Consider the following 26,243-nt stretch of genomic DNA (forward strand, 5'->3'; position numbering starts at 1 on the left):
AAGTTTAAAAAATGGCCCATGTGTCAGAGTTGGAAGTTTTCCAAATTCTAGACACTTCATCAATGATGGGATGGTCTTTGCTAAATGAAGGTTTCAGAGTTAGATAGTGGCTGAAGCATTTTAGAATAACCATAGTTTTCACATCTAGGATACTAAGCAATGAGGTAATGAGGACTATAAGAGGTGGCTATATAGTATCATCTGCTGCATTTTATGTATCGAGGTTCTTTTCATAAAGAGAAACTGACAGCATGGGCTTTATGTAACAAAGATTAAATTGATGATGAAGAAGAAGATGAGGAGGAGGAAGAGGAGGAAGAAGTAGAGGAGGAAGAGAAGTAAAAGAAATAGAAGAAGGAAGAAGAAGAAGAAGAAGAAGAAGAAGAAGAAGAAGAAGAAGAAGAAGAAGAAGAAGAAGAAGAAGAAGAAGAAGAAGAAGAAGAAGAAGAAGGGCAAGAGAGAAAAGGAAATAGTAATTTTAAAAAAATGTATTCGATGAATGGGACCTGTAATAAAAGTCTGTGGTGTGTCATTGACTGTTTCAGTGGTCTGAATAATCATGTGCTTTGGGTCCTAATAGAAGACATAAACAAAAGGAAAAGGGTATATTTTATCAAGAAATTGTTATAATGAGCACTGTATATGGTATCTAGTATGATTGAACACCGAGGCATATGTCCACCCTATGTTTTCAAGAACCATTTTGAACAAACAAGCTGAAGGATTATTTCATACCTGATAAAATTAAGGCACTAGAACATATTGTTAATAATCACTGCAGCGGGAGTCCCTGGCTTCCAATCATATTCTGCACTTAGTTTTGTTCACCAGCATTTTTATTTCTTTTTGTTAATTCTGGGGACTGTGTTCAGGACTTATTCTTAACACTGTGCTCAGGAATTACTGCTGGTAAAATCTGGGGTGCCATATGTGGTGCTGCAGGTTGAACTAGGGTAAGATACAAAACAGGAGACCTACCCACTATACTATTGCTCTGGGTCCCTATTACATCTCTACTCTATTGAAATTATCAGCATGATCCATGCAAAAATGAAAAACATTAAATTTGGCAATGGAAAGCATTTAGCATACAACTTAACATCATCCTGTCTGACACATTGCAGAAAACTTTACCACCGAGAATGCTTTCCTCCTGGCACATACTACAACCAAGAGTGCAACCCCTAAGCATCACAACAACCTTAATAAGGGGAAGGAAAAAGGTAAAATTAACTAAAATTAAATAAATAAAGCTAAAATATTGTTAAAATAATTCAATTCAAAGAGTGAGAAATTGTTGATTCTACTCATCTGACATATTTTCAAGCAGCCAGTGCTGATGGCAAAAGACCCTTATTTTCTGTGGCAAGTGTTTTCACATGGAGTGGTGATTTATGAACTTACACAAAAAAACAATTCTCTAATAATGTATGTACATGACTACCACCATTTAGTTTCATGCATTTATTTGCTAAATTTTATAAGTCAAGGCAGCCTTTACAATGATTTTGGTAAAGAAACGTGATTCATACCTGAATGGCTACAGAGAACATTCAAAGTACAAAATCCATTTAGTACCTATTAGCCTTAGAACATTATTTATGTAATATGTCACAATGGCAGATATTAGAGAGAACATTTTTCTCTTTCCTTTGGAATAGTTTATCAATCACCTTTGCTCCTGACAAGCCCTTAGGAGAAAAACATTTATCAGAGTGTATTAGAAGACTAAAAATAAAAACTAACCTAGTGTTTATAAAGAGAATATGGGCTGATTGCAAAATTTGAGGAAAGACTATTTAGTTTCTAAGTCACTCTAGGCAACAGGAGAAGTCAAGCTTGCAGAGAATGTATTGATAGTCATGTGAAATAGAGAGGAAAATTATCTGGGGGCTTCATAAAACTTATATTTTGCAGCAATGAAGAAATTACAATAAAGAAATGTAGTGATTAATATTCGGCTATCCATAAGCAACAGGAAATGTTTGGATAATTTAGAACATTTCAAATTTGTAAATGCTACAGAATTCAGGATGTCTAGTGGAGTCAAACAAGTGATGAAAATTTTGTATTGAATAATAACATTTTGTACTACAAAGTATTGGGCTATTCATCTTGAAAATGGTGAGTGATCACATTTTGTAGTTAAAACAGCAATCTGAAAGTCTTCCACATGGGGTTTTCACTTGACATGTCTATTCACTCATTTGAGACCCTTAAAGACAGTTTTTAAGCATGACCTCCAAAAGTTTAAAATATAAATTTCTACATGTTGAATTATTTAGAAAGTATAACAAAATCTACTCTCTACTCCAAAACTATCACTCTCAGATGACATTGGCTTAAAACAAGAACTTGTGCACTCCTCCTTTCTTAAATGATAGAAGACTATACCTGTGAAAGATGCACCTCTTCTCAGTTGGTAGATGTCAGTTTGGAGAACAAGGAAATTTATTTGATGAGGTTTGTTTAGGCATAAGGTTAACATATTTCAGCACCTTATCAGAATTTTAGAAGTTTAGATGGAGGTTTTAATGAAGTTTAGTCATATACATAGTCTTAATAATCTCAAAACACATTACTGAATACTCTTTTTCTCCATTGCTTCTTTTTTAATTAATATTTTTATTTAAACACTTTTATTGCAAATATGATTGCAGTTGGATTTCAGTCATGTAAAGAACACCCCCTTCACCAGTGCAACATTCCAATTACCAATGTTCCAAATCACCTCAACCCTGCCTGCACTCTAGACAGGCTTTCTACTTCCCTCATTCATTCACAGTGTTATGTTAGTTGTCAGTGTAGTTATTTCTCTAACTGCACTCATTACTCATTGCGGTGAGTTCAATGTCCTGAGCTGGATCTTCCAACCCTCCTCACTTCTGTCTTTGAGAATTATTGCAAAAATGTCTTTTATTTTTCTTAATACCTATAGATAAGTGAGACTATTCTGCATCTATCTCCCTATGGCTTATTTCACTCAGCATACAAGATTCCATGTACATCCATACATAGCAAAATTTTATGATTTCATCTCTCCTGATGGCTGCATATATATATATGTTGTTCTATATACCTTACGATTTCTGGTCTGATGTATAGGCTTCGTATATGATGTTAGCTGTGGTTCTATGTTCGCTTTTTTGCAAGTGGCTAGCCAGTTGTGCCAACACCACTTGTTGAAGAGGCTTTCTTTGCTCCATTTAGGACTTCTTGATCCTTTATCAAAGATTAGATGATTGTATGTCTGGGGAACAGTCTCTGAGTTCTCAAGCCTATTCCACTGATCTGAGGGTCTGTCTTTATTCCAATACCATGCTGTTTTGATAACTATTGCTTTGTAATACAGTTTAAAGTTGGGAAAAGTAATGCATCCCATATTCAGTTTCTCAAGGATTGCTTTAGCTATTCAAAGTTGTTTATTGTTCCAAATAAATTTCAGAAGTGTTTGACCAATTTCTTTGAAGAATGTCATGGGTATCTTTAGAGGGATCGCATTAAATCTGTACAATGCTTTGGGAAGTATTGGAATTTTAATGATGTTAATCCTGACAATCATGAGCAGGGTATGTGTTTCCATTTGTGTGGCACTAATGTGAATGGGGTTACTTTCTAATGTCCATTTCTTTCCTATTATTATTGGTGTATAGAAAGGCCATTGATTTTTGTGCATTAATTTTGTAGCCTGCCACCTTGCTATATGAGTCTATTGTTTCTAGAAGCTTTGTGGTAGAGTCCTTAGGGTTTTCTAAATAGAGTATCATGTCATCTGCAGACAGTGAGAGCTTGACTTCTTCTTTTCCTATCCGTATTTCCTGGATATCTTTTTCTTGCTTGATTGCTATAGCAGGGACTTCCAGTGCTATGTTGAATAGGAGTGGTGAGAGATGACAGGGGCTATTGATTTCTGTGCGTTAATTTTTTAGCCTGACACTTTGCTATCTGAATATATTGTTTCTAGAAGCTTTTGATAGAGTCTTTAGGGGTTTTTAAGTATAGTATCATGTCATCTTCAAATAGTGAGAACTTAACTTCTTTCTTTCCTATCTAAATTCCCTTGATATCTTTTTCTTGTTTAATCACTATAGCAAGAACTTCCAGTACTATGTTGAATAGGAGTGTTGAGGGAGAACAGCCTTTTCTTGTACCAAAATTTAGAGGGAAGGCTTTTAGTTTTTCTCCATTGAGGATAATATTTGCCTTTGGCTTGTGGTAGATAACCTTAACTAGATTGAGAAAGGTTTCTTTCACTCTCATCTTGCTGAGAGTTTTTATCAAGAATGGGTGTTAGACCTTATCACATGCTTTCTCTGCATTTATTGATATTATCATGTGATTTTTACTTTTCTTGTTGTTTATGTTGTGTATTATGTTGATAGATTTACTGATGTTAAACCATCCTTGCATTCCTGGGATGAAACCTACTTGGTCGTAGTGTATGATCTTCTTGATGATGAATTAGATTCTATTTGCCGGGATTTTGTTGAAGGTCTTTGCATCTGCATTCATCAGGGATATTGGTCTGTAACTTTCTTTTTTGGCAACATCTCACTCTGGCTTTGGTATCAAGGTGATTTTGCCTTCATAAAAGCTGTTCGGAAATGTTCCTGTTTTTTTAATTTCATGAAAAATCCTGGCCAGGATTGGTAGTAATTCCTCTTTAAATGTTTGAAAGAATTCATTAGAGAATTCATCTGGGCCTGGGCTTTTGTTTTTGGGCAGACATTTGATTTCCAATTTAATTTTCTCAATAGTGATGGGGATGTTTATATATGCTATATCTTTCTTATTCATCCGTGGAATGTTATATGAATCCAAGAATTTATCTACTTCTTCCAGGTTCTCATTTTTTAGTGGCATAGTATTTCTCAAATTAGTTTCTGACTACCCTTTGAATCTCTGCAATATCTGTAGTAGTCTTCCCTTTTTATTTCTAATAAGGTTAGAACATTTATCTTTCTTTCCCTTTTTGAGTTTTGCCAATAGCCTATCAACCTTGCTTATTCTTTCAAAAAAAAAACAACAATTTCTGCTTTCGTTGATCTTTCATATTGTTTTAGGGGTTTCCACTTTACTGATTACTTCTCTAAGCATTGTTATTTCCTTCTGTCTCCATATTTTTTGTTTCTTTTGTTGATCATGTTCTAATTTTATAAGGTGCATTAACTATTCAGGTATGTCTCTTCTTTCTTCCAGCTGTGTGCTTGCAAAGTTATTAATTTTACTCTCAGTAACTCATTTGCTGTTTCCCATAGATTCTGATAGTTTGTATCTTCATTTTAATTTTTACAGAAAATTTTTAATTTCCTATTTGGTTTCATCTCTTACCCACTGGTTTTTAATTTAATTTCCAGTTGTTAAAGTTTTTCTTTTGTGTACCTTTGTAGTTCATCTATATTCAGAGACTTGTGGTCAGCAAAGGTAGTCTGTAAAATTTCTATTATCTTGATTTTATGGAGGTGTGTTTTATGTGCCAGCATGTGGTCTATCCTAGAGAATGACTCATGGACACTGAAGTAGAATGTGTATCCAGGTTTCTAGGGATGCAGTGTCTCATAAATATATATATATATATATATATATGTATATATATATATTCTCTCTCTCTCTCTCTCTCTCTCTCTATATATATATATATATATATATATACACACACACACATACACTAATCCTCTTTCTTCCATTTCTCTTTTCAGGGCTAGTACATTTTTGTTGGGTTTCAGTCTGGTTGACCTATCAAGTGTTGACAGGGCTTATCAAGTGTTGAGATATCACACAATTATTTTTTATTAACACTGTCCTCTTTCATATTTGTCAATAATTGTATTAGATATTTTGTTGGTCTCTCATTGTGTGTATATATGTTTAGTAGTGTTATTTCTTCCTGTTGCACATATCCCTTGATTAGTACAAAGTGTCCATCTTTGTCCTTACTGCTTTTCTAAGTCTAAACTTTGTGTCGTTTAATATTAATATGCCACCCCAGCTTTTTAAGGGCGTTTTTTGCTTGGATGAGTATCCTCCAGCCTTTGACTTTGAATCTTTGTTTATTCTGACTATTCAGATGTGTTTCTTGTAGGCAGCAGAATGTTGAATTTATCTTTTTGATCCATTTAGCCACTCTCTGTTTCTTAGTTGGTGCATTTAGTCCATTGAGGGAGATTATTGTCATCTTTGTGTATAAATTTGGTGTATCTGTTGGTCTGTCTTGTTTTAAGCAGACCTTTCCGTTTTTCCTTTAAGGCTGGTTTTGCATCTGTAAAGTTTCTGTGATGTTGCTTATCCTTAAAGCTATGTATCCTTCCTTCAAACCTGAACATGAGTCGGGCTGGGTGCAGTATTTTGAGTGAAGCCTCCATTTCATTCCATCTTGTAACAACATCCCACCTCTGTCTTCTGGCCTGGAGAGTTTCTTGTGACATGTCTGCTGTAAATATTAAGGGTGCTCCTTTGAATGTAATTTCCCTTTTTGATCTTTCTGCTTTCAGTATTCTATCTCTATCTGTGGAATTCGTCATTCTGACTAGGATGTGTCTTGGGGTGTTTTTCTTTTGGTCTCTTTTAGCAGGTACTCTTCGGTCATGCAGGGTTTGATTGCATACAATCTTTAGCTCTGGGAGTTTCTCTGTGATGATGTCTTTGACTGTTGATTCTTCCTGGGGATCTCCTTCCTGGGCCTCTTGGACTCCAATTATTCTTATGTTGTTTTTGTTTAGTTTATCAAAGACTTCTATTTTCATTTGTTCACATTCCTGGCATACATTTTCCATTGTCTCATCATTTGCCTTAAGGTTCTTTTCCAATCTCTTCTGATGTATGTAGTTGTTCTGCATTTCATCTTCCAGTTCATTGATTCTGTCCTTGGCTGCCATTACCCTGTTGGAGAGGCTTTCCATTGATGTTTTCAGATACCGTGTTTTTCAGATCTTTAATTTCAGTTTGGGGTTTTCTGATTTTTGTCTTTGTGTTTTGTTCATCTAGAGCTATGTTTTCTTTGATTTCCATGAGAATCCTCCATGTTTCTATTCTAAAGTTTTTATCTGAGAGATTAATCAGATGGTTGGTATTTGGAGGGTCATCAGAGCTATTGTATTCATTCTCTGTTCTTGGTGTTTGCCTGGGAGGTTTCCCTATTGTCATGCTTGTAATGTGATATTTTTCTGCGTGTCATTGTGGAGTTATTTAGATAGAAAGAGTGGATGGCCCTGAAGTGGAGCAACCATCCTTTTCTGGAGCCTCTAGGAGAGAATTTTTGTTGGGCCTTTCCTGGCCCTCTCAGGAGAGCTTTAGGAGATGGATGAGAAGAGAAACTTGCAAAGCATACAGGTCCCCTAAGACTCTCCCAGTTGTAAATGTCACAGCAGGGGCATGCCCTTCTCACATTTACAGACAGAGGAGTCACCTCTATGCAGGGTACTTCTGATAGCTGGCCTTGGTGCCTCTCTAGGAGACCATTTCTCTGGGCCCTTCCTGTTCCTCTCAGGAGAGCTTCAGGCGATGGAAAAGAAACATGTAAAGCCAACAGATTGCCTCATACTCTCCCCTACTGAATCCTCTTAAGGGTGTTTGCGAAAATAATCCTTATTGTTGGAATGGTAAACAAGATTGTCATGTATGATTATGGTATAAGTGCCCACTGCTGGCACAGATTGTTTCAGAACTGGCCCAATGTTCATAATCCTTCAGTTACATGATCCAATGCACATACACAATATATTATACTCCTTCATTAATACTGGGGAGAGTTTAATTGGTAGCTGACTTCAGTAGAGGCAGGATAGAGGAGTTGCTTCCTATCACTTTGAATGATAAGTAGTCATAATGACTCTGTTCCAAAAACAGAGTGTGAGAAGGCAGCCAAAGGGAAGCAACTTGTCAAAGAACATTGGTGAACATTATTAAGGTCATATCATCACTGAGACCATCATCATTATATATATTGTTCATAGAACAATCTCTGATATGATAAAATGAAGATAATTTACCTTTTTTTCTCAAAAACTTATAATCCCTGTCTAAGAAAAAGGAAAACATCTTAGAAAACCATCTCAAGGGACAAATTACAAAATACCTGACTCACACTTTTTAAACCTGAGAGTTATATTTATAACCAAATAAATAAAGACTTTCAGGCCAAAAAATATTATGGAGATAGAAAAACTAAATGTATATCATATCTTGTATGGAAACTTAGAGAGTAAAATTTACATTAGGAAGAAAGAGTGAATGAAGCAAGGATCTTGTTTAACAGTAAGTGTCATGTTATTTGAGTCAACTGACTATATGATAAAGTAAAATGTTAATTAAGGGGAAACTGGTTGAGGGGTATATGTACCATCACTGAAACCTTTCTGGAACATATAAGTAACTAAAACTTTTATTTAAGTAAGAATTAAATCTTTGCATCCTGTTTCTTTACTAAGTTCTCCCCTTCCTATTAGTCCAGTTGGAATATGTTCATGTCCCATTGATCATCAATATTTTGGAATCTGAGAGAGCATCATATTATCATATTATCTTAATTCAAAAATTTTTTCTAGAAAATAATTAAAATTCAAGGTTATTTATACAGTGTTCTTACTATCTAGAACCTCAATGCTAGAGTGTTGGGCTTTCTCACTGTTAGGATTTGCCTCTTTCTTTCTGGAGAATGGAAAGGGTATGAATTAAGAGAAAAAATTCACTTCACCTATTTATGAAATGCCAGTTCAATGCCCTGCTGCTCTATAACTCAAATCCACATTTGTTGTGTTTCTACAGGAGCAGGAACCTAACATTGGTCTTGAGGAAAAGATACAAATAAAAACAACTTATACAATTGTGGTCATAAACTTTGCCAATTCAGGTTAGTTGTCACTCTAATTTAAACCTTTATAACAAAGGAAAAACACTTTCCAGACTAAATACACATCTTATGTGTAATCAATATGAATTTTAAAATTATGCATCTTATGTAATATCTCTGATTTCTCTGAGTTAATAGTTCCACATTTTCTTGTAATAATTGCTTAAAGCATTCATAATTATCATCTTTACTATCACAATCAATAATAGCAATCCAATATGGAGTTTATATTCTGTTAGAGGTATTGCAATAAGGGGTCTGTGAATATCATCTTCTTAATTATTAAAAATAATATCCCCGGGTCTGGAGAGATAGCACAGCGGCATTTGCCTTGCAAGCAGTCGATCCAGGACCTAACCTGGTTGTTTCAAATCCTGGTGTCCAATATAGTCCCCCTTGCCTTCCAGGAGCTATTTCTGAGCAGATAGCCAGGAGTAACCCATGAGCAACGCTGGGTGTGTCCCAAAGACCAAAAAAATCCCTATATTAATTATAGTAATATATTATAATAATATAATATAATATTATAATATAATAATATAAAAATAATAATATAAATATCTTTATATAAGTATTATTACTAATATTGCAAAGAAAAGAGGCCATCATCCAAAAATTACAAAACCTTGCACCAACCCATAGTCAAATTTATGATCTTTGTTAAACTGGTTAATATTTTATTCAAAGTTTAGGAAACATTTTCTGTGTTCAGTTTTTTACAGAGATAAATTACATTAGATTAGATGAGACTGGATTTTATTTAAAAGGATCATATTGGATTCTATGAGATTCTTTCTGCACTTGACAATTCAATGAAATCTTCACAAGGGTAGATCTTAAGCTCATTTTTCCTTTTCTGATATATCCCTTATGCTTAACAAATATCTTGCATGATTTTCACTTAATGACGTTTTATTGAATGAACAATTTATACAATTCTGTAGAGGCAGTAAACTGCTGCATTGAAATATTTTGAAACTTGGAGTCTTGCAAATGTTTATATCTTTGAAGAGTCCAAATAAGTTTTGAAAATTAATCAATATTTCTAAACCAAGAGAAAGTGTATAATTGTGCAATGATGTGGCTCAGTGAAAGAGGACATTATTTGCATATTCAATACATGGCAATACAAAAAAAAAAGAGAGGGGTAGTAATTCCTTGCTAATTACTCTGAGTACTAATGAAAAAAATACTACATAAAACAATAAAACTGGAATATTGTGAGATTTTTACCATTGTTACCTTTCAACTAAAATTTTATGTTGTTAATTATTAATCTAACTAGTTTTCTTACTAGCAACCATGTCTTTATAGATGAATTCGCCTCTCGATTAAGTTCTGTTTCCTTATTCCCTGCTCAAACCACATCTGTGTATATTCTAGAAATGCTTTGTATTATGGTTTCATTTAAAAAAATGTGTTTAAAGAATCATAGTGGAATCTGTCTGAATGCAGATGATAAACCAGTAAGAACACTTATCAGTGAAGAGCAAAGATGGATTATCTTTGCTTTAGGCAAGCAGGGACATATATGGGTGTAGAAAGCAGAAGCTATTGGTTTGAGGAAAGAAATATTGCAGCAAATGAAACTATTATGGTTGATGCCAATTTCTTACTGTAAGCCACTTCAGCAATTGTATCTCTTTTAATTTATTCTTTTTTGTTAATAACTTCATACAATCTTATTACAAACATGATTGTAGTTGAGTTTAAGTCATATAAAGAACACCCCCCTTCACCAGTGAAACATTCCCATCACCAATGCCCCAAATCTCCCACCTCCCTAATCCCCTGCCTGTATTTGAAGCAGACTTTCTACTTCCCTCATTCATTCACATTGCTATGTTAGTTGTCAGTGTAGTTATTTCTCTACCTGCACTCACTACTCTTTGTGGTGAGCTTCATGTCTCGAGCTGGACCTTCCAGCCCTCCTCTCTATTGTCTCTGAGAACTCTTACAAAAATATTTTTTATTTTTCTTAAAAATAGATGAGTGATACTATTCTGTGACTATCTCTCTCCCTCTGACTTATTTCACTCAGCATAATAAGTTCTATGGGCATCCATGGATAGGAAAATGTCATGACTTCATCTCTCCTGGCAGCTGAATAATATTCCATTGTTTATATGCACCGCAGTTTCTTTAGCCATTCATGTGTTGAAGGGCATCTTGTTTGTTTCCAAAGTCTGGCTATTGTAAATAGGGCTGCAATAAATATAGGTGTGAGGAAGGCATTTTTGAATTGTATTTTTGTGTTCCTAGATTATATCCCTAGTGGTGGTATAGTTGGGTCATATGGAAGCTCAATTTCCAGTTTTTAAGGAATCTCCATATTGTTTTTCATAAAGGGTGCATTCCCACCAGCAGTGAATGAGAATTCCTTTCTCTCCACATCCCCTCCAACATCAATTATTTTGTTCTTTGTGATATGTGCCAGTCTCTCTGGTGTGAAATGATATCTCATTGTTGTTTTGATTTGCAACTCCCTGATGATTAGTTATGTGGAGCATTTTTTCATGTGTCTTTTGGCCATTCATATTTCTTCTTTTTTAAAAAATAATTTTATTTATTGATGAAAATGCATCACATAGTTGACATAACTGATCATAATACAATTGTTTCACGAAGACCAAAAGCAACATGATTTAAAAAAAAATAAAAAATTAAAAAAAAAAACTAAAGAGATGGGAAAGAAAGGAAAGAAAATGTTCAGTGGCAAGTATATTTTTGAAAATTATTGAATCACCAATGAACTCATTAAAGCACTAGCAGAAAGTTTAATAAGCTCTTCTTTTTTAAAACGAGGAGAGTTAAAAAAATACAGTAAAAATGATGTGGGTGGCAATTGCTGTTTCCATAGGCCCAGCAAAATATGGAGAAAATGGAAGGGAAAAGCCTTGGCTTAAATACTAGGAGACCTTACCCCTCAAATTTTCTGGCATAAGACCAACTCAGGGCTTTAGGTGTACTAGGCTGTCCAATCCCTGATTCATTCTCTGTGGTCCTGGTAAAATTTTTAGCAGATTTGCTGTTGTTGGTGTCAGGTTTCTGTAGTTAAAGATTCTGGTTTCTGTGCATTTTCTTCATCGAAGTCAGGATAATGTTGAGCATCCTCTAGTTTTACCTTATCATTAGCGGGTAATGCGGAGAGCCCTAACTGCAAGCAGGTTATTGCTGTTACTAAGTTGTCTGGTTAAGAGAACCCTCTTTTGAGTAAGTCCATGCAGGGCAGTGGTAGGATCTTTCTTGGTAGAAATTCGCTTCCCAGTGATGCTATAGACAATTGTGAATGTTTCTGTAGATAGTATTCATGGTTCAGGGGTGTCTGGGCAGTGCCTGTTCCTATGAGACCTGAACCAAGTCATTATGGCCATGTTCAGGGTGTAAGGTCCCCACTGCATTACAAAATTTTTGTTTCTAGCTCTATTAGATAAAAACTTGTTTGCATATATAATATTTTCCCATTTTATGTGCCTATGCAAAAGGGAAAAATGCCACAGGTATTATTGTTGCATATGGGGGCTAAGGGAACAAGTTCAACAATCCCAATAATTTGACTCTAACATGAATTCTAAACAGAGAGACTCTTATGACAGAATTCCATATTGAACAGATTGCAAAAATAAATAACTAAATAAATAAAATAAAAAATAAAAAGCAAACAAACAAAAAACCAAAAACAATGTGTGAAATTGTCACTATATAAGAGAATATTCAATAAGAGTTATAGCTGGTAAGGGAATACACCTAAGATACTCAAGGGAAATATACATGTCCCTTTTGTCTTTGGAAATAGTTGGGGGAGTGGTAAGTCCAGGACACAACTTTGGTCTGTGAGTTTGCCTTCTGGAATGTTTAGAACTGTTCCCAGCAGTGGAATATCAGGAAATGTCTTTAAGTGGGGACTTCTCAGAAACCGAGTAAGGTAGCAAGTACATGTACACAATGAATGGAGTGGAGGAAAGGAGGCTGCTGAAAGTAGATCAATAGCAACAGAATATTGGTGTCTTCTCAGTCTGAGAGTCTCTTTTTTCACTTTGGGAGCTGTTTGGCAGCTGGCTTGAGTAGGGATAATGATCTTTTGTGAGGAGCCAAGAACTAATGGTAAAAAGGGTTAAATGTAGGGTAACAGGTGGTGGGATGAGTGGGTAAAGGAACAGAAATGTGCCTAAAGGTGGTGACCTGAAGGAGGAAGGACAGTATATGACATTCTGTATAATGCAAAGTGAATTAAAGTCTATGATATCCTATTAATCTATATAAACTTCACGCGCTTTGAAAATGGAGACTAGTGGGAAGGAAAGTTGCCAGCGACTTCCTCAAGTCCACTCCTCTTGTGCAGGGTGGGGGTTGGAGAAGGCCTGGGGTCCCCTTTAAGCTCCTCACCAGCACCCATCTCACTGGTACCCTGGGCAGGTGGCCAGGGATAGCCCTGGAGTTTGGGAAGGAGAGAGAAGGCTGTTGGGAGCAGCCAGAGCCCTTCCACATCTTCCCCTAAGGTTGGCCAAAAGCTTTCAGCATGAAGCCATGCTGCTCCCCATGCTGCCTGATGAAGCTTCCCTGTATTTCTTCTTTGACAAAGTGTCTGTTCATTTCTTCTCCAGATTTTTTGATGGGATTAAATGTATTTTTCTTGTAAAGTTTGTCAGTGCCCTGTATATTTTGGATATTAGCCCCTTATCTGATTTAGTAAGATGTATGTGTCATTTGAAGTTCTCAGTAGATTTGTAAGTGTAGATGTGTCTGTGTCAATTCAATATTTTGACAAATAAAGAAAATCAGTTTCAGCACAGATCTCAAGACCAGAATTTTCTGGAAGTAAAAAGCTAAGACCTGCAAGAAAATCTTCTGTATGCCTAGACTATCCCAAATTATTTGACTTTTGCTCTAAGAATCTAAAAATTTTTTGTGTTTCATTATCAGCCCAATAGAGCAGAAAACTGTGTTCCCATGGTCAGAAACTGGCCTTCACTTGACCAATGCAATCAGGATGTATATCACCAGGCTGTTTGTTGATTCCCAACAGATGTTGTGAAAAGCAGTTGAGATTTGTCATCATTTCCATGGCAGTATTTTTGTTTTATCTTTTATTTTTGTCTGATGTTTCCTTGCAGTCCTGCACTGCCTGACGAGCAGGTGTGTTAAAGAGGGTTTTTTATTCACTAAGATAAATATCCACTATTGTTTGCTGATTAAGTCTCAGAAAATTCACCATATAGTTTTCTTACAACATCAACAGGAGCAGAATTTATGTAAATCTGACACATTAAACAATTTTAAATTATGTATTTGCTTCCTATGGGGGAAAATCATGTTATTTCACAATGTGCAAGGGAAGCATAACATAGATTTTTCTGTGATTAAATTGTCTGAAATACTGGTAAAGTTAATTTTTGGGTGGTTATATAATACTCTAAGCATAATATAAACTATAGATATTATATATGTATATATGCATGTATAAATGGCAGGTGATATTACTTGTCTAAACATTCATTGTTCTCTGTTGCCTTCTAATATGTTTGTAGTGTCCAGCTTCACAAATTCCACAAGTTTTCTTCTGTTCACCCGGAGAAGCATTTTTATGGTCACAAGATAAGCCAGAAGAAGTCATGAATGAGTTTCTGAAATCATATGACTAATTTTTTATTGTACTTAACTGAGTTTTTTTTAAGGTTACCTCAAAAAAGCTAAGTTTTCTATATGGATTGGACACTTGTCTCATATGGTCTTCAAAACCTTTATAGACTTGATCCATTGAGCACAAAGTTTAGTTGTAAACCTTGAGCATCACTAAGAATGGCCTAAAAAGACAAAAGCATAAAATATTCTGTAAAGATGAGTATTGACTAAAAAAGTATTCAGGTTGACCAGAACCAGCGTGAGTGTCTATACTCCTTTGCCCCTCATAGGACTCATAGCCTCTAAATCATTATTCCCTTTCCTTGATTACCTCTACCTGATACTTTTATTTTTCTACCTTAGAACCAATTTAGAACCAAATTTTTAAGTTTTTATTTTATTTTTATTTTTTGGTTTTTGGGCCACATCTGGTGGTACTCATGGGATACACCTGGCTCTATGCTCAGAAATCCCTCTTGATGGCGAGAATTGAGTCACTGTCAGTCCTGGGTTGGCTGCATGCCTTGTAAATGCCCTACCACTGTGCTATCTCTCTGGGCCCCTAGAACCAAATTTTATGTGGAATTATTTAACACATAATCAGTTTTCATTGATTCACATAATCACACAGAAATAAGCTTAAGATGGCTATCCTGGAATTGTGCTCTGTCAGTAAGTTTAGATTTCTAAGTTTTCATGCCATAATAATTTCATGGACCAACTGTTTGTTCAGTATTGATAGATACAGATTTTCAATCAGCATAGTTTCTCAATCAAAACTAATCACTTTCCTAGTATCCTACTGAATAATCATTTGATCTAAAGCTAAAAACAAAAAACCATGTTTATAAAAGATTGCCACCATTAATTTTGGTACTTTTAAAGCAATTCCTTTGTACAGAATCTTCAAGGGCAAATTGGACTGTAACATTAGCTGCCTTTAGTTTCCCATATAGAACTATATTTCACCTATTTTATGAATGTTTATGCCTATGGACACTAATGCTATACAACAGCAACTCTTTTGGTCTTAGAAACAATATCTCAGACTCACTGTTTCTCAATCCAATTTTTCTGGCATACTTTATATTTTTTCATCTGTGTTACAGATTGTTGTTACTGGCCAACATTGAAAACATTTAAAGTAAAAGATAATTGAGTTAAATTTGAAAAACCAGAAGTGATACGTTTGTATGCTTTATCCAAAAATTTAGCAGAGCTCAGAGCAAAGAAATTGTGAGATTAGAAACCCCATGATAATAAATCTGGAAGGAATGAGAAAGACAATTACAACGATCAGAAAGTAGAGGTTTGAAAACAAGTTCAAAGTGCTGGTAGCTTGAGCATTGCACAGCAGAGAGGGTACTTGCCTTGCATGTGGCCAACTGGGGTTTGATTGCAGGTTAAATCACATATGGTTCACATATGGTCCCCCAAGACTGCCAGGATTATCTCTGAGCAGAGAACTAGAACTTGTCAGGTATACCCCAAAATAAATAAAACAAAATAAAAAGCAAGTTCACAGTGTATTTCAACATTCTTCCTAAAATTCAAATAAAAAAAATAAAACCTCTGTATAAAAATGATTATGTATATTTATAATAGAGAAATATAGAAAATAATGTATATGCCCTTAAATTGGGAACTTTTATCTGGGCAATTAGTTGTACATGCAACCAAATAGTACAGTCTATTAAACAGAACATAGTATGTTCTTATAATGAAACTATTTTCTATAGTATGTTGTTTTTTGTTTATTTTATTTTAGGGCCACAATGCTCCCACAATGCTCAGGGGTAGCCTCTGACTTTGCACTCATAAATTATTTTTGTCAGTGAGTTTTCTACTATCTATCCAGTCCAGATAATCGGCACTATGATTCTAAGTGAAGAAATGTTACAAAATGTGCAAAATGTCATCATAATTTAATTTTAAATACTATTTTGTACGATATAAATAAAACTTGAGTTTGGGAATTAACGAGGCACTGCCATAAATTCAAATAATCAGGGAAAAATTGATATTACATGGGGCCGGGTGGTGGCGCTGGAGGTAAGGTGCCTGCCTTGCCTGCGCTAACCTAGGACGGACCGCGGTTCGATCCCCCGGCGTCCCATATGGTCCCCCAAGAAGCCAGGAGCAACTTCTGAGCGCATAGCCAGGAGTAACCCCTGAGCCTCACAGGGTGTGGCCAAAAAAAAAAAAACCAAAAAAAAAAAAAAAAAAAAAAAAAGAAAAATTGATATTACAGAAGGCAGAGTATTTGCTTTGCATGTGGCTGCCAGTTTTTGATCCCTGGCACTCAATATGATTGATCTCCTGAGACTCTTCAGAAGTGAAACCTGAGCACAGATCTAGGAGTAAACCCTGAGCATAGCTGGCTGAGTCCCAAAAATTTAAAGAATGTGTTTCTAGACTAATTTGTCAAAAAGTGCAATTGGAATTGCATGCCATACTTACTTGGAACACAGAAATCTTTTGTACACTTAATAGTTCTTTCCCTCAGTATTATATAAATATCCTACTTTTATACATAAATAATTATACATATATGTAACAGAAAAATGTCTGGTTATTATGCAGATATAAAATTCCTCAATAAATAGCCAAATGGGCTGTAATGGTAGAACAGTGGTAGGGGATTTGTCTTGCATGCGGCTGACCCAGGATGAACACGAGTTTGATCCCCCAGCATCCCATATGTCCCTCAAGCCAGAGAAGCAATTTCTGAGCACAGAGTCGGGAGCACCTGAGCACCTGTGGCCCCCCCAAAAAATAAAAAAAATAAAGAGCCAATATGTGATAATGATACATATACTGATACAGATAGATTGACAAATTAAAATAATATATGACATATTTTCTGGCATATAAGACAACTGGGCATATTAGACGAACCCCTACTTTTCCTGTTAAAATATAGGGTTGGGGTTATATTCACCATATATGAGTACCTCTCTTTTAACTCACAACAAATGGAAATTAAAAACCTTAAGATTTGATTTCAATATGGAAATGTTAATTCAAATGCCTAAGTCATACATGTACTTAAATGGAAAACTGTCACTTATAAACATAAGACTATTTGTCATCAAACATGTAAACATAAAACAAAGATCTACATTGAGAGCTGGAAGAGGACTCCCTCCAAGAGCTGGGAGAGGGCTCCTCCAAGAGCAGCTGGCTGGGGTGCAGTGATTAATAGGACAGCTAGAGAGAGACAGAGGCCTCCTCTGTGCCCCATAAAAGCTAAACAGAGGGATGCTGGTGGTAAGAGGGGGCGGATCACTCGTCCCTGAAGCTGGAGTAAGCCTCAGCATGCCATATTCTGGCAGATAAGATGACCTCCGACATTTAAGAAGTTTTTTATGGTGAAAAAGTTGTCTTATACACCGGAAAATACTATATATGAAATGGATTATGTTTGGATAATAAAGTGAAGCAAAATGCAACTCTTTAACTTATAAAACTCAAGCAGGAAGATCAATAAAAATAAAAAATAAGTTTATTTACTTTATTTACTTTTTGTTTTGTTTTGTGAAGCTCAGGGGTTACTCCTGGCTATATGCTCAGAAGTAGATCGTGGCTTGGGGGACCATATCGGATGCCAGGGATCAAACCACGGTTAGTCCTAGGTCAGCTGCGTGCAAGGCAAACGCCCTACCGCTGCGCCACCAAACTAGCCCCTATTTACTTATATTTTATTCAAATATGCTATACAAAAAAAGAATTCTTTACCACTATATGTGTTTCACTTCACAATAAGCTTATTATTTATAAATTATTATTATTTATTATTATTTATAAATAAAAGTTTCAATATTAAACATGATAAATGTTTTGATTTCTTTGTTTGTTTGGTTGGTTTTGGGGCCTCACCCAGTGACACTCGAGTGTTACTCCTGGATATGTGCTCAGAAATTGCTCCTACCTTGGGGACCATCTGGGATGCTGGGGATCGAACCGAGGTCCATCTTGGGTCAGCTGTGTGCAAAGCATATGCCTTACTTCTGCGCTACTGCTCAGGCACCATAAACATGATTAATGTTAACGTACAATTACACATGTATGAGGCTCTAGGTTCAATCTATTTTACAAAAATTTAGTTAAATAAAGCCATTTAACTTTATTAATACATTTATACTTCATAATTAAATGTACCACTGCTTATTGGAGAAGGAGGAGGAGGAAGAAGAAGAAGAAGAAGAAGAAGAAGAAGAAGAAGAAGAAGAAGAAGAAGAAGAAGAAGAAGAAGAAGAAGAAGAAGAAGAAGAAGAAGAGAGAAGAAGGAGAAGAAGAAGAAGAAGAAGAAGAAGAAGAAGGAGAGGAGGAGGAGAAGAAGAAGAAAAGGAGGAAAAGGAGGAGGAGGAGGAGAAGAACAATAACAACAACAATAAATAACAACAACAAGTTGAATGCCTTCTTTGTGGACTGAAGATTTATTATCTCAAGTAGAACTTTAGAGAAGATAAGACACATATACACCTAAGTTAACAAAAGAAAACTTCTACAGCATTTTATTACCTACTAAAGGCAAAGAAGAGGAAGAAATTCAAGAGGACATGGATGCTTGGAACTTCAGAAACTGTTGCAGAACAACCCTTGATGGGGTTAACTGATGGAGGGAGGGAGGATGGGAAACTACCAAACTAGCACTACTTCCTAACAGCAGGCAAGGGAGAAAAGTTAATCATATCTGCTCTGTATGTTATTTAATGATGGCTATGTAACAAATAATTCTCTTTACAAAAAAGTTCTCCTAGAAGAATTTAACTTTAATAAACCTGTGTAAAAGGGTGGAACATTTCCACCGTTAATTTTTATTTTTATTCAATATATTTATTTTTTTAAATTTTATTATAAACTCTAGTGTTTATTAAATTATAAATTCTGTAAACTAAAAGAAAAATGCAGACTGAGAAATCTTAAACTGCAAGGATTAGACAGCAACGTGTATCAGAATGCCATGAAGTGTTATAGACAACATTCTGACACATAAGTAATTAACATCTTTCTTTACATTTCCATTTCAGTAACTCTACCATTAAATAGTTGTTATTCATCTATTTTAAAATTCCACTTCACATCTATACTCACATAAACTTCCCTTTCATACTGATAGCAGATATCCTATAGGTGCCAAATTTAGCAATGATTTTACGTCATTTTATTTAGGAAAATAAGATGCAATGCAAAGTCATGAGGACTGGAAGGTAATGCACAGATAAGACACACACTGGTGAAAAACTTGAAGAAACTAAACAAAACTGAACTATAAAATAAACAAACCTCAAGAAAACTGGGTTAATACTAAGAGCTCTCAACTAAACAATACTGAACTATAAAATAAACAAACTCAAGAAAACTGGGTTAATACTAAGAGTTCTCAACTATCAACAAACAAGTTTCTTACAGTAAATAAATTTCTCAACAGAAACATGTTAGTTAGACTTTTAATCACAGGCCTATCCTTTCCATATCCTTTCCCAGCCCAACTCCCAAAATGCACTACTAGGGATGAGTATAATATTATGTGGCAGAAATTTATATTTTAACCTTAAGCATAGAGCTGAAGACTTTATTTAAATTTCAGTTACTGTGCACTCTCACTGTCAGGCTGCTTAGATTTAATACTCACTGTTCCATCCTCTGCCACTGGTCAGTCATTTCCTAATTGATCTGATCTATTGATACTGTCTGATTTACATTAGGAACCAAAAGTCTCTGTTGTTCACGTGAAGGCTGAGAACATCCCCAGCTGCTGCAGGCTCGAAGGCCAAGGAGAAAAGATATTGAGGCAGCCAGGACTTAGGTAAAAGAGGATGAACCAACAGTCAAAAAGAAAATACTGCAAACTAGCTAACTGCTGATGAAGATGATATGCTGGTTTTAGTGAAATCAATCACTCAATAAATATGCTTTCTACAAATAGGAAAGCAAATGAGTACCTCTCTAACACCTTTTCTAACTGTTCCTGAATGTGCCATTTGTCTGCAAGCCAGGCAGTCTACCCTGTAAGCATGTTTTCTTCTATTTATGAGTAAAGGGAGGCTCTTGGGTTAGAAAATGACGTGCCCTCTGCCGACAGGAAATTTCAAAGGATTTTCTCGACAAGTCAACTTTACTGTCACCAAAAGAAGTCAAGGCAGCAAGCCGAGGAAATGAAAATATGTCTGGTGTTGGAAAAGAAGAAATGGATGGTGGCAGTATAATGAACACAATAGTAGTAGAGAGCTAAAAGATGCTTTTCCCAAAGGGAAAAATAGCACTGAAATGTTAATAGCTGGGTTTTTTTTTGTATTTTGTTAAAAAAATTTTTTAAATATTTTTATCAGAAAAGATAGTGAGGTATAAAGTGATAGCTTTGCCATCAACATTAATTCCTTTTGAAGAGCACACTGTAGATTTAATGGATTACCAAAACATAAAGAGGATCCTGTTTGCCACTCCCAATTTGAAGTGCCTGAGACTATTCCAGTATTTTCAGAAGAACCTTTCTTGAGTCCTTGTATTTCCCACTTAGGCTCCAATCTCTTCCTTCAGTTTGAGTCAGGTGAGAATATATAGTGACTACTTTTTCTTTGCATCAGATATTATCCAGCAGTAAAAGTTAGCTTTCTGGAGAAACATGTGGGAAGAGTGAACTACCACACCTCTCATATCTGGCCATATATTCATCTGTCATTGTTGGGCCTGAAAACTTAAGTAGGAAGCCCACTTGGAGCCAGACTTTAGAGTAATCTGTCTCTAAGGAATAACTTTCTTATTGTGATTTTGCAATTCTTCTATGCTATAGTAAATTCTTAGCATAAATCTGCACAACAACTTCATCCTCCACACAAAACGCGCATAAAGGCTTCATTTTCTGTTCTTATGTCAGAATTTCCCTCCTACTAATCAGACAGAGGCAGGCCAAGAAATCCAGACATTTCACCAAAGGGTGAAAGGTAAAAAGATAAAATATTATAAAGTTTCATCATTTTGAAAAATATTTGGGGTGGCCTTTGTAATTCATCTTCTTGGTGTTAAATGTGCACATTTTCAGTATCCACATCTTTTTGTTTCAATTTAAGCAACTGTCCTGCTCTTTCAGGTAAGCGATTAGGGGTTGATAGTTCTTTGTTTTATTGCCTAATATTTAATTGCTCATATTGGTACCCTCTTTCAAGTTCAACTTTTTTTTTAAAAAAATGACTTCATCTGGATTTATTACTTAGCACAAAAAAAGTTTGGACAATTATTAGGCAAGGTGAGAATAATACAATGCATTTTGTTTTAATAAGCATAAGACATATGTATTGTCTCCTGTGTACCTGATGCATTGGATGGGTTGTTAGTAAAAATAAATATGAGAAGAATTACTAACAGAACTAGAATTCAATACGAGAAACAATTAGAAAGTCAAACATAATCAAAAATAGAGACAGACATTTGATTTCTTTTTTTTTTTTTCTTTTTTAGTTTCTGGGCCTCACCCGGCGGTGCTCAGGGGTTACTCCTGGCTGTCTGTTCAGAAATAGCTCCTGGCAGGCACAGGGGACCATATGGGACACTGGGATTCGAACCAACCACCTTTAGTCCTGGATCAGCTGCTTGCAAGGCAAATGCCACTGTGCTATCTCTCCAGGCCCAGACATTTAATTTCTATATAGTTAAGCAAGCAAGAGTAATTTTAGTTAAAAAAGACTCTACCAAAAAGCTTCTAGAAACAATAGACTCATATAGCAAGGTGGCAGGCTACAAAATTAACATACAATAATCAATGGCCTTTCTATACACCACTAGTAATACTGATGAAATGGACATTAAGAAAACAACCCCATTCACAATAGTGCCACACAAACTCAAATATCTTGGAATCAACTTGACTAAAAATGTGAAGGACCAAAAAAAAAAACAAACTATAAAACTTTGCTCCAAGAAATAAGAGAGGACACACGGAAATGGAAACATATACCCTGCTCATGGATTGGCAGGATTAACATCATCAAAATGGCAATACTCCCCAAGGCATTATACAGATTTAATGCTATCCCTCTAAAGATACCCATGACATTCTTCAAAGAAGTGGATCAGGCACTTTTGAAATTCATTTGGAACAATAAACACCATCGAATAGCTAAAGCAATCATTGGGAAAAAGAATATGGGAGGAATTACTTTCCCCAAATTTAAATTGTACTACAAAGCAATAGTTATCAAAACAGCATGGTATTGGAATAAGGACAGGCCCTCAGATCAGTGGAATAGGCTTGAATACTCAGAGAATGTTCCCCAGACATACAATCACCTAATTTTTGATAAAGAAGCAGGAAATCCAAAATGGAGCAGGGAAAACCTCTTCAACAAGTGGTGTTGGTACAATTGGATAGCCACTTGCAAAAAATTGAACTTAGACCCCCAGCTGACATCATGTATGAAGGTAAAATCCAAATGGATTAAAGACCTCGATATCAGCCCCAAAACCATAAGATATATAGAACAGCACATAGGCAAAACACTCCAGGACATTACAGGCATCTTCAAGGAGGAAACTGCATTCTCCAAGCAAGTGAAAGCAGAGATTAACAGATGGGAATATATTAAGCTGAGAAGCTTCTGCACCTCAAAGGAAATAGTGCCCAGGATACAAGAGCCACCCACTAAGTGGGAGAAACTATTCACCCAATACCCATCAGATAAGGGGCTAATCTCCAAAATATACAAGGCACTGACAGAAATTTACAAGAAAAAAACATCTAATCCCATCAAAAAATGGGGAGAAGAAATGAACAGACACTTTGACAAAGAAGAAATACAGATGGCCAAAAGACACATGAAAAGGTGCTCCACATCAGTAATCATCAGGGAGATGCAAATCAAAACAATGATGAGATACCACCTCACACCCCAGAGAATGGCACACATCACAAAGAATGAGAATAAACAGTGTTGGCAGGGATGTGGAGAGAAAGGAACTCTTATCCACTGCTGGTGGGAATGCCGTCTAGTTCAACCTTTGTGGAAAGCGATATGGAGATTCCTCCAAAAACTGAAAATCGAGCTCCCATATGACCCAGCTATACCACTCCTAGGAATATACCATAGGAACAAAAAAATACAATAAAAAAAACTCCCTTCCTTACACCTATATTCATTGCAGCACTATTTACCATAGCAAGACTCTGGAAACAACCAAGAGGCCCTTCAACAGACAAATGGCTAAAGAAACTGTGGTACATATACACAATGGAATATTATGCAGCTGTCAGGAGAGATGAAGTCATAAAATTTTCCTATACATGGATGTACACGGAATTTATTATGCTGAGTGAAATAAGTCAGAGAGAGAAAAAAACGCAGAATGGTCTCACTCATCTATGGGTTTTTAAGAAAAATGAAAGACATTCTTGCAATAATAATTTTCAGACACAAAAGAGAAAAGAGCTGGAAGTTCCAGCTCACCTCAGGAAGCTCACCACAAAGAGTGATGAGTTTATTTAGAGAAATAACTACATTTTGAACTGTCCTAATAATGAGAATGTATGAGGGAAATGGAGAGCCTGTTTAGAGTACAGGCGGGGGTAGGGTAGGGAGGGGGGAGACTTGGGACTTGGGTGATGGGAATGTTGCACTGGTGATGGGTGGTGTTCTTTACATGACTGAAACCCAAACACAATCATGTATGTAATCAAGGTGTTTAAATAAAAAAAAGAGCTAAGGTAGCATTTTGCTCATCATCCTAACTGACACTGCAGAGTAAGTGCTCAATAAACAATTTGTTATTTATTGTGCTCAATAAACAATGGACAAAGGCAAAAAAATTTTTTTAATTTAAAATTTATTTTTAAGCACCAAGATTTATAATATTGTTAATGGCAGTGTTTTATGCATAAAAACTTTCAATACCACGTTCTTCATCAGAGTGTCTGTTTTCCAGTCCCTCTGCATGTCCCTCCCCACACCCCAGCATGGTGAGCTCCCTACGAAAGACAAATTTTCAGCTTCTTTGCCTAGGTTTTTGGGTTTTTTTGTTTGTTTGTTTGTTTTGCTGTTTCTTTGTACCACATATAAGAGGAAAATTATTCTGCATCTGTTCCTTTTCTTCTGACTTCACTCAGCATGATACTCTCCACATCCATGCACATAGTAGCCAATTATATGATTTTGTCTTTTCTTATTTCTAAGTAATCCATTATGTATATGTACCACAGATGTTTTCTGTTTTTTTTTAATAATATATTTATTTAAACACCTTGATTACAAACATGATTGTAGTTGGGTTTCAGTCATAAAAAAAGAACAACCCGGGGCTGGAGAGATAGCATGGAGGTAAGCATTTGCCTTTCATGCAGGAGGTCATCGGTTCGAATCCCAGCGTCCCATATGGTCCCCTGAGCCTACCAGGAGCAATTTCTGAGCCTGGAGCCAGGAATATCCCCTGAGCATTGCCGGGTGTGACCCAAAAACCACAAAAAAAAAAAAAGGAACAACCCCCTTCACCAGTGCAACATTTCTATCATCATCATGGATGCCCCCATCTATCTCCTCCCACTTACCACCTCTATTTGAGACAGGCTTTCTACTTCCCTCACTCATTGACATTGTTATGATAGTTCTCAGTGTAGTTATTTCTCTGGGTTTTTGTTTGTTGCCGATCTTAAAAAATACAGTTCAATAAAAGAGAAATGAACATGGACATCACAGAAAGATTAAGCGAGATGTATAGTATTTTTTTTTTGTATCACAAGACACACACACACAAGATGGGGGAAAATGTGCGTATTATGGAGTGAATGCCTCCGGGAGCTGAAGCCTGAGTGCAGTGGAGCAGAACATATACTAACCACTTGACATCCAGAGTGCTACACCCCTTTATTGTGCAGACATATCACATAACCAATCAGGTTACTGCACTTTCACCATCACATATAGAGCTTTTGCTTAATACTATTTGATCACTACTGAGACTTTCATTTTTTTTCTTGTTTTCCTCGTCTAAAAACTATGTGCATCTTATGGTCAGGTGCATCTTATAGAGCGAAAAATACAGCAATTGATATACCAAAGCTGAACTTAGGCTGTATTGTGATGCTAATATGGTAAATACAGTATAGCAAGAGAAAAATGCAGATGGAACAGTGTACCAGCACAAAATAGAGAGCTTCTGTTCAGCTGCTAGTTATCATCTGTGAGGCCCCTGACATCAGTAGGTGATCAGTTAACAAGTCCTGCAACACCAACTCTTGATGCAAACACTTTCCTAGAAGACTCTTTTACTCATTTACAACTTGGTGAAGATAGTATAAAGCATCATCCAGAAGGAGAAGATCATGTCTTCAGGCAGAGGACCAGCACCAGACACCTCCATTACAGAAACAAAATCAGGTGTTAGTAATGAGATTGAGGATGTATCTCCACTGGTTGCACAGCAATTTAAATTTTAGAGTAGTTTTAGATACTGAAAACAGTTGAGCAAAAATTAATAGAAAACCTGAGTATTCCCAGCTTTAACCTACCTATCAAAATTTTATATAAGAGAGGTAAGTTACCTCTCTTAAAAAAACTACATTGAATAATATTGTCACATTAATTCACAGTTTTTATTAAGATTTATTATTGGTGGTATATAGTCAAAGTTATTTTGACAAACGAATGTACATATACACCATTATATCATAATATATAAAAGTTTTATTGCCCTAAATGTCTTCTGTGCTATGCATGCCCACACACCCACTTCCTTCTAACTCAAGGGATTCACTAAAATTTAGAATTTGTCTATAACTTTGAAT

General features: G+C 35.8%; 1 pseudogene; it reads left to right on the forward strand.

The window, feature by feature from the left end:
* LOC126028314 (E3 ubiquitin-protein ligase RNF146-B-like) overlaps positions 1-25,895 on the forward strand; it is a 66,715-nt pseudogene extending 40,820 nt beyond the window's left edge.
* The last annotated feature ends 348 nt before the right edge of the window (positions 25,896-26,243 follow it).

This window comes from Suncus etruscus, chromosome 14 (assembly GCF_024139225.1).
Source record: "Suncus etruscus isolate mSunEtr1 chromosome 14, mSunEtr1.pri.cur, whole genome shotgun sequence".
NCBI lineage: Eukaryota > Metazoa > Chordata > Mammalia > Eulipotyphla > Soricidae > Suncus > Suncus etruscus.